The sequence below is a fragment of the Arachis ipaensis genome, chromosome B09 (assembly GCF_000816755.2).
Source record: "Arachis ipaensis cultivar K30076 chromosome B09, Araip1.1, whole genome shotgun sequence".
NCBI classification, from domain to species: Eukaryota; Viridiplantae; Streptophyta; class Magnoliopsida; order Fabales; family Fabaceae; genus Arachis; species Arachis ipaensis.
Genome location: NC_029793.2, coordinates 133,471,655 through 133,487,259, shown reverse-complemented (window position 1 = coordinate 133,487,259; position 15,605 = coordinate 133,471,655).

The window sequence follows — 15,605 nt, the reverse complement described above, 5'->3', positions numbered from 1 at the left end:
TTCTAATACTCCTTTCAACTCGATCCTAGGTTCTACCAATTATAATGGTGTCCTCGGTTGCGGTACAATCAAAACTGATCCGGATTCCTGCACTAAGCCTATCGCAAAGCTCGCTTTCTCTCCGAGATGGGGGTTCTCGTATACTTTCAGGATTGTCTCGGAAACTCTCTCGCAATAGCAATTTGGTCTCATCCTCACTCGCCTCTCACAGGATCAACAACTAAAGGTTGAATCCATTCCATTCCTCTTCCTCGTAGTTCACCGTCACTGAGTTTTAAACAATAACCCCGCACAGTTCTCATTACTTCCGATCCCTTATATATATTCCAACCGCTCCCGCTACGTCACTCTAATTTGTTTGTCTTCAAGAATTCGGCATTTAGTGTCACTACCTCACGCAGCACCCTCACGTTGGTTCTAAGTTAATTACCTTGGATCCTAATTTGTCTCTTCTATCTTAAGTACAATTAAACACAATGTCACAATATTCCATAGCATAATTGAAATTACATTAGCAGTTTCGCGATTACTTCCACCTCGTGGTGACCGACCGGCACCCTACGATCTCCCTAGTGGACAGTTCCAGGACATATGCCCAGGACGACCGCACTTATAGCATAAGCCCGAACCAAAACGACACGGCCTATTCGGGTGATAGCTTCTGCATTTTTGACAACTTGAATCATCTGAAGCAGCCGCTGACTGTTTTCCTTTTCTCTTAAATTCTTGGCCCCTTGGTGCAAAATTCTGATTATGTTCCCTTCGGTGAAATTTCCAGCCCTCATTTCTTTCCAAAGCAGTCTTCCTTAAACACTCTTCTGCAACCCTACTCTTGTTTACCAAGTCTGAGAAAACTCTGATCTCCGTCGAACCCACTGAACTCAGTATATCACTCCAGAGTTCCCCTTCATATTTGATGCATTTCCATTCCTCAAAGCCTTCCGGAGCACCCTGACAAATCTTGGAAAATCGACATAATTCCTCAAACTTGTTTGTGCATTCGGCTACCGACATTTGACCCTGCTTCAGTTGCAATAATTCAAGCTCCTTAGCTATCCTGGCCGAGTTGGGGAAGTACTTTTTGTAGAACTCCAATTGAAAGGCATTCCAAGGTATTGCAACATCGTCTTGCTGCAGTAGGCATCGCGTACCCTACCACCAATGCTGGGCTTCACCTGTTAACTGATAAGTTGCAAATTCCACACGTTGATTTTCAGGAACTTGTTGTGCTTGTAAAGCCCGTTCCATCGCCTGAAACCAGTTATCTGCTTCTGTGGGGTCCGTTGTCTCTCTAAAGATGGGCGGGTTTACCTTCAGGAAGGTTGCTAAGGTCATTGGCCCCTTCTCTCCTTCACCGCCATTCCCATTACCAGCTTGATTCCCCAATGCCGCAGCCGTAGCCTTTATAGCAGCAGCCATGTTCTCTAGCGTAGTCATAAGGTTCGCGGGATTATTCTCAGGTTCCGTATTACTAGCCCTGTCTCTCCCTCGACTGTGATCGCGTCCACGAGTTGCCATTTGGTTCCTGTTCACACCAAACAAGTGATATCAAGGTGATCAGTCTCAATATCGCAAGTCTAGTGCTTTAAGGTTCTAAATGCATGCTCATGAACTTTATGCTATGTATATCAGGCAGATATCCTAAATAGCACATAGACACGACTCAGAGTATGCTCAGAAGCATAGTCAGCCCGTCCCTCAGGCTCTACAAGAATGAACGGCTCTGATACCATAATGTAACACCCTACCACACAGAGCCTTACACCTAGGATGTAAAACAGAGGTGGCGAGGCGCTACGACCTCGTAAATAAAAATTTAATATATCTAATATAGTGAAAAAGGTTTATAACTAGGAGCCTTTAAAGAAAGGGACAAAATAGAAGTCGTTAAGTCAAAAAGCGTAACACTTCGTGTACGGTAACATAAGCAGGATAGAGCAAGCTAACGAATTTATATACTAAGAGTTCCAAAACACATGTAACAAAACTCAAGACTCGGCTCGCGAAGCTAAACCGGTCTGAGTACATAGTTATACATATATAGATATATATAAGAAAACCCAAAAATATAGAGTTATAAAACCTGAGTCTCCAAAATCACCTCTAAGAGGAATTAATACAGCATATATATATAATAGGTGGAGACAAATAAGTATCTAAATAAATACAAATATCCAAATTAAGCCCAAGAGATGAAGATCTTTGCAATATCAGAAGTTTCCAGCATGCCTCAGCGAGGTGCCGCCTGACCTGCATCTGAAAAACCACAAAACCCGCATGGGTGAGAACCGGAGGTTCTCAGCATGGTAACAGTGCCCACATATCTAACATGTAATGTCCTGGGAAAAAGTCGAAGGCAATCCTAGAACTTCCAGATTATAATCAAAGCGTATAAACAAGTCTAGACCATAAGAATCAAACACAGGTAACTAACTAAGGGTCTCCATTCTAACTACAAATTCCCATTCCAAGTTCTGCAAACCTCCCAACCGCCAACAGTAATTAAGATGCAAACACAAGTATATCAAACAAAGAAATGCACAAGTAGAAAGCAGATAAGACAATTAGGCAATTAGCAAATAATGATGCAGTTAATTTGGGCAATCCAGACAAATCACGCATAATGCATATGATGCAAGCCTGTCCTAGTGGCTGATGAGTCTCATCTGTCGGTTATCAAGCCAACCCAACGCGTTCGGTAGCTAACCCGGACACCGTCTCTCTGTTGCGCGTTAATAACATTAGAGGGATTACGTGCCCTGTCACCGTTAGAGGGTATCTGTACCCTGTCACCAATTTACCATTAGAGGGTATCTGCGCCTCGTCGCCATTAGAGGGTATCTGCGCCCTGTCGCCCATTTACCATTAGAGGATATCGGTGCCCTGTCACCCTTACAACCAGAGCGAAGCATTTCAAACGTACTCACACCCAACCTTTCCATTCATTTTTCATCTATTATATCCCATCATGAATTTACATATACATTTATCCTCAGCCATAACTCAACATTCATCTCAGCAATCCGGCTTAAATTCATAATTCATTCATATTCATAAACCGTCATCACACACAGCCGTTCGGCTCACATCATACTCAGCCTTTCAGCTCATATCACACTCAGTCATTCGGCCCACATCATATACAGCACTCCACCATCCTTCCCAACAACTCATATCATCATAATCCATCATACTCAACATAACATCCCCTTTCTTCCTCCACAACTTACCCTCTTCCCTAGCTCACTCTCATTCACTAGGTATTTTACATCAATTTAAGATTTATGAGATAGAATTGGGGGTTTATAAGTGTGAAACAACATCTCGGAAGGTTACACACTTGTTGGGAAGGTGAATAGCTTGAAAACAAAAGCTTTAGAAGAGAACTGGGTCGCGTGCGTACGCACAGGGGTGTGCGTGCGCACGCCTAGAAGTATTTTTAAACGTGTGCGTACGCACCGGTCTGTGCGTACGCACCGGTCTGTGCGTACGCACAGAAAGCGAAATCTCCATGGTAGAGCGCACGCACAATGTGTGCTAGCGCCACCACCAGAGCGCCATTCCCAACATGTGCGTATGCACAAGGCTGTGCGTACGCACAACTTGCAAAACTCCCTTAGCCATGTGCGCGGACAGAGCTTGCTGGCGCTCCCAGCAGCAGCCCCATTTCCACTTGTGCAGATGCACGGGGCTGTGCATGCGCACAGGCCTCAAGATTACACGGGTTGTGCGCGCGAACAGGGCTGTGCGTGCGCACACAACCCAAAACTCATAAATTCTGCAGAATTTACAGAATTCAGAATCTTGTATCGAACTTCCAATGATCATATCTCCTTCCATAAAATTCAGATTTTCATCAAATTTTAACCATTTTAAAGCTTATGAAATCATCTTTCTTTTGATATAAAAATCATCAAATTCCGAAAATAATAGCTCAAGATATGATCCATTGAAGTTCGTCAAAATTTCATTTTTACCAAAACACATAAACTCCCAATTTTCAAAACATATACTTCCAGTCCCATTCAAAATCAACCAAAAACTCTGTTATCCAACATCAAACACTTTTATCTACCCATTCAAACACCAACCCACCAAATCTCCCTTATTTAGCCCAATCTCACATCAACATCAACATTTCATATCTCAACCTCCAAACAAATATTCAATTTATCCATCACCATATATATATACACATATATATTCACAAATCAAATTCATATTCATATACCAAATCATGTTCATCAACAAGAGTCTCAACTCTATCATCCATCCAACACATTAATCCATATCACATGCAACATTACATGATTTAACAACCAACACAACCTCTCACAAACATTTCACCATCATTCATACATATTTAACTCAATCCAATTTATCCAACAACCACATCAACATTCCAAAGCCTTATCCTAGGGTCACTAGCCTACGTTTTCACACAACATTACATTTTAGATACAGGAAACCGAAACCATACCTTGGCCGATTCCCTGCTCAACCCAGAACACTTTTAATTTCACTTTTCTTCAAGCCCTTGGGGCTCCAACACCACCAAGCTCAGATTTCCATCCTCACAACTCCACTTCCAAGCTTCCAAAATCACCAACAAGCTTCAACAAGCATCAACATTCACATACACACTACCTAAACCACAATTACCACATCCAAACATAACAACTTAATACCCAAATGCCTAAATTCAGAAATTCCATTAGGTTTTGAGATCTCTTACCTTTACCCACTGATCCTAGAGAAATACTGGTGCGGAATTTATGACCACAAACTAATCGGCAAGTACACCGGGTCGTACCAAGTAGTACCTCAGGTGAATAAGGGTCGATCTCACGAGGATTGATGGATCAAGCAACAATGATTGAGTGATTTGCTTAGTCAGACAAACAGAAAGTAGTGTTTGGGTCTCAATTGCATTAAACAGTAATTCAAAAATTCAGAAAAACAAGCAATAAACAAGTTGTGAATAATATATGGAGAAACAGTTAAGGCTTCAGAGTTATCTATTTTTCGAATTGACTTTTCTTACTAACTATTTTAATCATGCAAGATTTAATTCATGGCAAACTATATGTGACTAAACCCTAATTCTTTAGACCTTTTTAGTCTCCTCTAACCTTCATCAACCGCCAATTCCTTGGTCACTTAATTCCAATTAGAGGGTGAAGTTCAATTCTAGTTCTATGCCACAGAAATCCTAATTACCCAAATATAAGAGGATTATATGTCACGTATCCCGTTAAGTCCAGATAACTAGAAATTTAGGAGAATATGTTTTCAAACTGTTGTTCAAGTAAAGAGCTTTTCCAAGTTATACAAGAACTCAATTAGAACAAGGGTCATACTTTCGTTCCACCCAAATTCATAAGATAAAGAACAAAAACAATTCTTGAATTATAAAGCAGTACATGAATTAAAATAGAATAGTAATATTATCAATCCATACAATAGACAAAGCTCTTAACCTTAACAGTAGAGATTTAGTTTGTCATGGCCCGAACCAAGCCATGACTGGCGCTTAAGGGACAAGTCCCTCAGCAAGCCAAACGACCAAATTTTCAGAAAAACGGACAGAACCTCCTCTGTTTCTAGGACCTTAACAATATAAATATTAACTCCCTGTATCAATAATAAACATCCATTTCCAAAGATATTACAAATATAATAGGGTGAGTTTTGCAACTCAGTGAGCAAACATTACATCTATAACCCAGACGAGACAATACAAATTTTACCATGAAAATTATATTTCCTTCCAAAGATGAGGAATTCATATAAATTAATTATGCAAATAAATAGATAAATAATTAAGCAGAATGAACTGAAATGGGAGTTCTCATTCCAGAAGTCAAATCGTAGAGAAGAAAAGAAAGCAAGATGATAAAGGTGAGTTTGATGATACTGGGTGGTTGGTTGCAAGGAGAAGAGATGAAGAAATCTAGTTGGTAAGAGAAGAGAAATGAGGGTTTTACATTTTGATTTTTGAAAGGAAAAGAAAGAGAAAGAAGAACTGAAGGGGATGGGGGAGTGTCGAAGAAGAGGAGAAGAGAGAAATAAAATTTTAAGTGGGGGCATGTGCCCCCCACGTGTTCTCCCATCTCTCTTTTTTTTTCTCACACTCTCTCGGTTATTACATTCTCTCCCCTTTAAGAAATTCGGTCCCCGAATTTCAAACTCATAAACTGTGATAAGTGTGATAGTTACCTTCAGACTCAAACAAATACGGATATTTGTCGCGCATAGCGTCTTCCACTTCCCAAGTTGCTTCTTCTACCGAATGATTCTTCCAAACAAATTTCACCAATGCTATCTCTTTAGAATGTAGTTTCTTTACTTGGCGATCAACTATAGCCACTGGTTCCTCTTCAAATGATAAATCCTCCTTTAGCTCTATGGCTTGTGGTGCAAGCACATGAGATGGGTCGGAAAGGTATTTGTGCAACATTGATACGTGAAAACTGGATGAATCATAGACAACTCAGACGGTAGTGCCAAGCGATAAGCGACTGCACCTATTCTATCTAATATCTCAAATGGACCAATATAACGAGGACTAAGCATCCCTCTTTTTCCAAACCTCATCACTCCCTTCATAGGCAACACCTTAAGAAACACTTGATCACCAACTGAAAACTCTAAGTTATGCCTTCTGTTATCAACATAAGCCTTTTGCCTACTCTGAGCTGCTAATAAACGTTCTCTTATTATGCGAACCTTCTCAACTGCATCTTGTACCAAATTTGGCCCCAAAAGCTTAACCTCACCAATCTCAAACCACCCAATAGGTAACCTACATCTTCTCCCATAAAGAGCCTCAAATGGTGCCATTTGAATGCTGGCTTGATAACTATTATTATAAGAGAACTCGATCAAAGGTAGATAGCTATCCCAATTCCCACCAAAATCTAGAACACAACACCTTAACATGTCTTCCAAAGTTTGGATCGTTCTCTCCGATTGCACATCGGTTTGAGGGTGAAAAGTTGTGCTGAGATCCAGACGAGTTCCTAATGCTTTTTGAAAAGATTTCCAAAAATGAGAGGTAAACTGAGGTCCGCGATCTAAAATAATGGACACTGGAATTCCATGTAGTTTAACTATCTCATCAACATAGAGTTGAGCATACCGAGCTGCACTGAAAGTTGTTTTCACCGGAAGAAAGTAAGCTGACTTCATCACTCTATCCATAATTACCCAAATTGAATCAAAACCTTTAAAACTACGAGGTAAACCTGTTACAAAATCCATCGTAACCCTTTCCCATTTCCATTCAGGCATCTCAATCTGTTGCAATAACCCAGCAGGTCTTTGATGTTCAGCTTTAACCTGTTGGCAAGTTAAGCAATGAGAAACAAAAACTCCTATGTCTTTCTTCATGCCTTCCCACCAAAATAATTGTTTCAAATCTTGATACATCTTATTGGAACCCGGATGAACTGTGTACTTAGAATTGTGAGCCTCCTCCAAAATAGCTTTCTTCAAGTCAGGGTTATCTGGCACACATAAGCATTGACCGCAACGCAATACATCTTGATCAAGAGAAAAGTCTGAGTTCCTCCTATTGTGAACATCTTCCATAAGCTTTCTTAGTTTCGGATCATCACTTTGTGTAACCTTGATTTGTTCTATCAGGGAAGATTGGGCTCGAACATGTGCTAAGAAAACTCCTGATTTTCCAAGATCAAATTGAATCCCACTGGCCTCCAATTGATGGACTTCTTCAATAATTGGTCTCCTTCCAAGAGTGATATGGGCCAAGCTATCCATAGATTTTCTACTGAGGGCATCTGCTACAACGTTTGCCTTTCCAGGATGATACAAAATGGTACAATCATAATCTTTTAGCAACTCCATCCATCTCCGTTGCCTTAAGTTTAAATCCTTTTGTTGGAATATATACTTCAAACTCTTGTGATTTGTATAGATCTCACAGGTCTCACCATAAAGGTAGTGTCTCCAAATCTTTAAAGCAAAGATGACCGCTGCCATTTCCAGGTCATGAGTTGGATAATTCTGCTCATGCTTCTTGAGTTGTTGCGAGGCATAGGCAATAACGCGGCCATGCTGCATTAATACACAACCAAGTCCTATCCGAGATGCATCGCAAAAGACTGAGAATCCTCCAGATCCAGAAGGTAAAACAAGAACTGGTACTGAGGTTAGACGAGCCTTAAGTGTCTGAAAACTTTCCTCACAAGCTTCTGACCATTGAAACATCACATTCTTCTGAGTTAACTTGGTTAATGGTGCCGAAATTCTCGAGAAGTTCTTGATGAATCGCCGATAGTAGCCGGCCAACCCTAGAAAGCTACGAATTTCTGTCACTGAAGTAGGCCTTGGCCACTTCTGAACGGCTTCAACCTTCTTTGGATCCACCATGATTCCATCTTTTGATACCACATGCCCCAAGAATGCCACTTGATCAAGCCAAAACTCACATTTAGAAAACTTAGCATAAAGCTTGTGATCCCTTAAGGTTTGTAACACAATCCTCAAATGATACTCATACTCCGTAGCACTTTTCGAATACACAAGATATCATCGATGAAGACGATAACAAAGCGATCTAAGAAAGGTTTGAAGATTCGATTCATTAAGTCCATGAAAGCTGCAGGCGCATTCGTCAGACCAAAGGACATTACTAAGAACTCATAGTGCCCATAGCGAGTACGAAAAGCAGTTTTTGGAATGTCTTCCTCTTTTATCTTCAATTGATGGTACCCTGAACGCAGGTCGATTTTTGAGAAACAGGTAGCTCCTTGAAGTTGATCAAACAAATCATCAATCCTTGGCAATGGATACTTATTACGAACAGTTATCTTATTGAGTTGACGATAATCCACACATAGTCGCATCGTTCCATCTTTCTTCTTTACGAATAGAACAGGAGCTCTCCATGGAGAAGTGCTAGGACAAATGAAGCCTTTCTCTAGCATATCTTCCAATTGAACTTTTAATTCTCGTAACTCAGTTGGAGCTATACGATAGGGAGGAATGGACACAGGTTGGACTCCCGGAGCCAATTCTATGGAAAACTCAACTTCACGATCAGGCGGCATCCCCGGTAGCTCATCAGGGAACACGTCAGGGAATTCTCTAACAATAGGAACCTGATCAAGACTAGGCACTTCGGCATCAACATCTCTAACAACTGCCAGAAGTCCTTGGTTTTCCTTATTCATCAATTGCATAGCACTCATAGATGAGATGATGCTAGCTAAAGTGGGACAGTCATCACCCTTAAAAACAAAAGGTGAGGTACCCGGTATGTCAAACTTCACAGTTTTGGAGTAACAGCCCACATCAGCATGACAAGCTGCTAACCAATCCATGCCTAAGATGACATCAATATCTTCCATTGGTTCTAAAAGGATCAAATCAGCTAAGGTTTCAATCGCATTAATTCTAACAACACAAGACCGAAACACGACTTGAACCTCCGTGGAGACTCCAAGTGGAGTGCCAACATAAAATGAGTGGGATAACAGTTCAGGTTATTTATCGAAACGAGATGCAAGATGTGGAGATACATATGAATAATGAGAACCCGTATCAAATAACACTCGCACATCTAAAGAACAAACTTGTAAAGTACCTGCCACCACAGCATTAGAAGCTTGAGCATCTTGACGTGTTAAAGCATACACACGTGCCTGACCTCTTCCTCTTTGGCTCCCTCCTCTGTTATAAGTCTGACCCCTGCCACCTGCTCCTCTGCCACTAGGACCAGAAAAATTTCCAATAGACATAGCTGAAGATGATGGCATTGGTGTTGTAGGACGTGCAACACCTGGAGCAAAGCCTCCTCTTGGATTTGGACAATCCCTCCTAAGATGACCAGATTGACCACAACCAAAACATGCACCAGTAGCCTTGAAACATATACCAGAATGGTAACTCCCACACTGAAGACAATAGGGCTAAGCTGGCCTTGTTTGATTTGAACCATGTGCACTAGATTGAGAGGTGCTCTTAACAAAAGGTCTGGAATTCGAAACACTCATGGGAGCAGATCCAGAAGAAGCGACCCCACCAAAAGATGCTTGAGGACGAGCTCGATATCCCGAATAACCTTGCTGATTAGTCTGACCATGATGAGACTGAAATCCTCCTGAACTAGCTCCACCAGAAAATGGTCCCTTCATCTTAGGCTTCTTACCAACATCCTTAAAAGCATTTCTCTCCGCTATCCCAGCTTCAATTCCATAGGCAGAGTTTAGGACATCCTTAAAAGATATGCGTCCGACTTCAGGCATAAGAGTAGTGAACATAGGTTCTGCCAACCCACGAACGAACCGACGTACTTTCATCTCTTCTGAATTTACCAAGTATGGAGCACTCTTAGAAAGTCTAGTAAACTCCTTAGCATACTCAGTCACTGTCATATTCTCTTGCCTTAATCTTTCAAAGGCAATTGCATCTTCTGCTTGCTTGTTAGCTGGATAAAATCGAGCGAGGAACTCTTCAGTGAAATCTTCCCAAGAAGGAGGAGGAAGTCCAGCTGCTTCTTTGTTCTCAAGAAGAGACTCATACCAATATCTTACTGAACCACGCAAGTTGTAGGATACTAACTCAACAGCCCATTCTTTGGTGCACTTGAGAGCTCGAATAGCTTTTTTTGCATCCTCTAGATATTGTTGTGGATCTTCATCCAATGAATCTCCATTGAAAAGTGGATGAATTCAATTTCAAATACTTTTCAATTGGCGGCTCTTGATCCCCAAACAATTGATGAACTCTATGAGGCTGAGGATTTGGTATATTAGGAATTCCTGCCCCACCTCTATTTTGATTTGTTAGGACCTGTAATACCACATTAAGGGTTTGATTCATTCCCCTCAACTCAGCTGTCAAGTCTGCTTGAGCCACTCCTACTGCGGGATTTTCTTGAACTCCCTCACGGGGTATCCTTTCTCCGTGCCTATCAGCTATTCTTTGGCTCCTTGGTCTTTGTCGAAGGGCTCCAAGTGGCGGAGAAACTGTCCTATTGGATTCAGCAGTATCAGGAGCATTAACAGCTCCACCACGTCTCTTCTTAGGTGGCATCTTCCACCTATTGAGTAAATAGAGCGATTGGATCACCAACGACATATGTATATGCAGTTCAAAGACAATAGGACAGACAGAAAGAATTATGAGATCAAAAGATTGAGGATGACTTCCTATAGGCCTCTAGTAACATCACACTTTGTGAAAATGGGCCGACTTCTATTTGCACAATTGTGATCTTACTAAAGGACACTTGCTCCATATTACACAGGAAAACCTAAGGCTCTGATACCACTTTGTCATGGCCCGAACCAAGCCATGACTGGCGCTTAAGGGACAAGTCCCTCAGCAAGCCAAACGACCAAATTTTCAGAAAAACGGACAGAACCTCCTCTATTTCTAGGATCTTACCAATATAAATATTAACTCCCTGTATCAATAATAAACATCCATTTCCAAAGACAATAACAACAACATATTCCAACCATATCCACAACCAAATATATCCAGAATACACATCATATATATATCAAGTTGATAACTAGAGTATATAGTTAAATCCATAAGTCTTACATAACCAACTTATAATTACTATCTAAACAGTTCAAGATTCAAAATAACATAACCCACATGAGGATCCTGCCTGTGACATATGGAGCATTGACATAATCTAAATTTTTGAGCAGAGGTTCCATTACATAATTACTTAGCCCTTGGAAAGAAGAAGGGCTCACCAAAATGACTAAAATCTACTGAGGGGCAGATGGAATGGAACCTGGATTGACTCCTGTATCTGAAAAATATGAGAATATAATAGGGTGAGTTTTGCAACTCAGTGAGCAAACATTACATCTATAACCCAGACGAGACAATACAAATTTTACCATGAAAATTATATTTCCTTCCAAAGATGAGGTATTCATATAAATTAATTATGCAAATAAATAGATAAATAATTAAGCAGAATGAATTGAAATGGGAGTTCTCATTCCAGAAGTCAAATAAAATCTAGTTAGTAAGAGAAGAGAAATGAGGGTTTTACATTTTGATTTTTGAAAGGAAAAGAAAGAGAAAGAAGAACTGAAGGGGAGGGGGGAGTGTCGAAGAAGAGGAGAAGAGAGAAATAAAATTTTAAGTGGGGGCATGTGCCCCCCATGTGTTCTCCCCTCTCTCTTTTTTTTCTCACACTCTCTCGGTTATTACATAGTTGCTCATGGTTCAGAGAGAAAACTAGGATTCTGAAAAACTGTAAAGTGCAGAATGAGGTTCAAGAGAAGAGAAGTCCCTAAAGAGCTGATTCTTTTTCCTTTTATATCTAATCCTAATTAATGTAAATTATAATTTCTAAAACTAAATAATATCTTTTTCTAATTATAAATAAAATAAAAGTTTAAATCAAAATTAAAGGAATGATTTGCGCGAGCCTTTAGACGAGGTTGGGGACCACTGGCTGCATTAAGGTCCATGCTGAACTTGGAATTTCTCAAGTTCAGTGTGGATGAGGCAGTGCTTCCTTTGTTTCTCCTTTGAATCCATGCTGAACTTGGATTAACCCAAGTTCAGCGTGGTGATATGCGTGATGTTTGAGAGGTGCGTTGGACTCCACGCTGAACTTGAAAATTCCCAAATTCAGCATGGAGAAGGTAGTGGCGCTCCCTTTTTGATTCTTCAAGCCCACGCTGAACTTGGAAAAAGCCAAGTTCAGCGTGGAGGAGGCAGTACAAAATGGAAGAAAATGGTATACTATTATATATCGTTGGAAAGCTCTGGAAGTTAGCTTTCCAATGCCGCTAGAATCACATCAATTAGATCTTTGTAACTCAAGTTATTTCTGTTTGAGTGCAAGGAGGAGGTCGGGGTTGACAGCATCATTCGCTTTCTTCCCTTTCTGCTACAAAACTCTGTCAAATCCATCCGAATGCTACTTGAAATAAATAGAAATTTCAAACAACTCAAAGTAGCATTCATAGTTGCTAAAGGTAATTAAATCTTGATTAAACTCAACAATTTGAATGCAAATTCACTAGGAAAAGACAGAGAATATGATCACGCATCAAATACTCACAAGGAATCAAGTCTAGTGGACCCCTAAAACATGAAAATCATCAAGGAATTGAGTTCCTCAAACCTTAAACCCAAAATTCATATACCAGCAGAAATAGAGCTAGAAAAACGCGATTTACTTACTATATTGTTTGAATAGAATTTAAGAGCTTAACGAGCCCGACGCGTGGCTGCAAACGGCTCGTCAATCGGAACTCCGAATCAAAAGTTATCAATGTTTGAAGATAGAATGAGGGTTTGTTTCTTCTTCTCTTCCATGGCTGCCCAGCAGCGTGTTTTGCTTTTGTGGGGAGAAGGAGGGGCCTGAGCCCTCTTGTTTAATGAGGCTTGGCTGGGCCTTGGGCCCAACATGGGTCCGGTCGACCTGGTTTGGCCCGTTCGATACGGTTTGACTCGTTCGACCCAATTTTGGACCGATTTCTTTAAAATTGGTGCTAAAATTTTTGTTTTAAATTTCTCTATCACATTAAACCATAAAAACCTCATTTCTCATTTTTTAGGACATATTTTAATTTACGAGTTAATTAATCATTAATTAACCAAATTTTACAGACCGAATTAGATGTTTACTCTTAAAAAGAATAATAGAAACCCCTTAACGCTACAACCTTCTCATGTCCAAAGGGAACAAAGTTTGTAATGTTAATTAAGAGTCTTATGAAATTTTCATTTTTTTTAATGATTAAAAAGAAACAAATTTGATCACTCTTGATATCTGATTTGCATTCGCAATTTTGTATTCTAAGATCATGTGAAAAGATATCAGATTTTAAACTACAAAAGATATATATATATAATTTTAATGCAACGATAATAAAAATAATTCTGCACGATTTTGTAATCAAATTCATATGTTAAAATGATTTTTTAAGTAGTTAATTTAAAAATTAGTTAGTTTCGATGATATGACCATACTCAATTAGATATTTGTGTAATGTATGAAAATTAAACCTATAATATATACAATAAAATTAGGCGTCTAAACGTTATTTAAATAAAGTCTTCAACAAAAAAATTTTTTTTTGTTGTTTTTTTTTTTTCCTATTCTGCGCACTTCTTTCTTTTAGTGTCGTCGTCATCACTGCTACCATTGTTTCCTTCATCTTCTTCTTCTTTTTCCTCCTTATCCTCTTTCATTATCATCATCGTCATAGTCTTCTTCTCATATATATGTTTAGAAAATTAGAACAGAAATTTTCGAAAGACCACGTGCTCAAAACATTGACAATCAACTAATAAAATATACACAGCACAAAAATTTTGGTGTGCAGCACAAATATTTGTAGAGGACGACATATTCAGAACATTGACTCACTTACTAACAAAATATATTCGCAGCAAAAATTTATATGCTAAGGATAATTAGTGGCTAAGAGGAGGGGGGTTGAATCTTAGCCTCCCTTTTTGTTGCTTTGTAACTTTGCTTTCTTAAGATAGATACAAGAGAGATTTTGAGTTTTGTCTCCTGATACAAGATAGCAACAATAACTTGTTGGAACAAATATAGTAAGATGCAATTAAGTTAAGCAATCAGAAGATATTTTGATTTTGTCGCCTAATACACAGAATCAAAAGCAGAAAAGATGGTAGAGAGTAACACACAGATATATCTTGGTTTGGTTACTCAGTGCAATATAACCTACATACAGTCTCCATCACAAGAATGATGGAATTTCACTATCTTTTCCACAATTTACATACACCAATTCTCCCTAGGATCTATCCCAATCGTATCTGGGACAAGTCTAGATTCTAACCCAAATTGAACTTGACTAGGATTCACCCTGGCTTTCAACAACAAAGTGCTAACCAACTTGCAAGAGAATCCTCTCAAGATCATGACACAAAACAGAAAAAATTTACAAAGAATTTCTGAGATAACTATGGCTTTTTTTCCAAGTCTAGCTAGCTCATTGTCTTTTTTCACTCATTGGCTTTTTCTTACAAATCTCACCATGTTTGCCTTTTTTTTCAATGAAACTCAGACTCATTAAACTGAGAAAAAGAATTACAAAATAAAAACCATGAAGGAGAAGAACAAGAACGGCTCAGGGAGCTATGAAAACCGAAACAAGTGCTCTTTCTCTCTTACTCAATCCTTGGCCGTTCACCCTTATTATAGAGGAGTGAAGCTTCCAAGGTTTGAACCAAGTTGTTTTCTTCTCCATCATCAAAACTAGCAGCGGCGTGGTCAGAGGTGAGAGAGAGCAGAAGTAATGACATGCAACTTTACCTTTCTCTCTCAACCTTTTTCTTCAAGAATCTTGAATCTAAGGCGTTGAGTTTTGCTTTGGCCCCAAGTTTGTTTCTTGACCATGGATTCCCAACAGAGTACCATTGACTTCATCTTTTTCATAGTTTTTAGAAAGGTACTTGTACAGAGTTGATTTTTTCACGGTTTCTTGGTGATTCATAAATGAAAAAATCAGCTTTTGGGATACTCTTATTCGGATAGGATTTACCCCTTTGTTGTAGCCCTTCTTCTTTTTCTTTTTGCTTGAAATTGGAAACAACTTTTTTGTTTTTTTTTTTTTTTT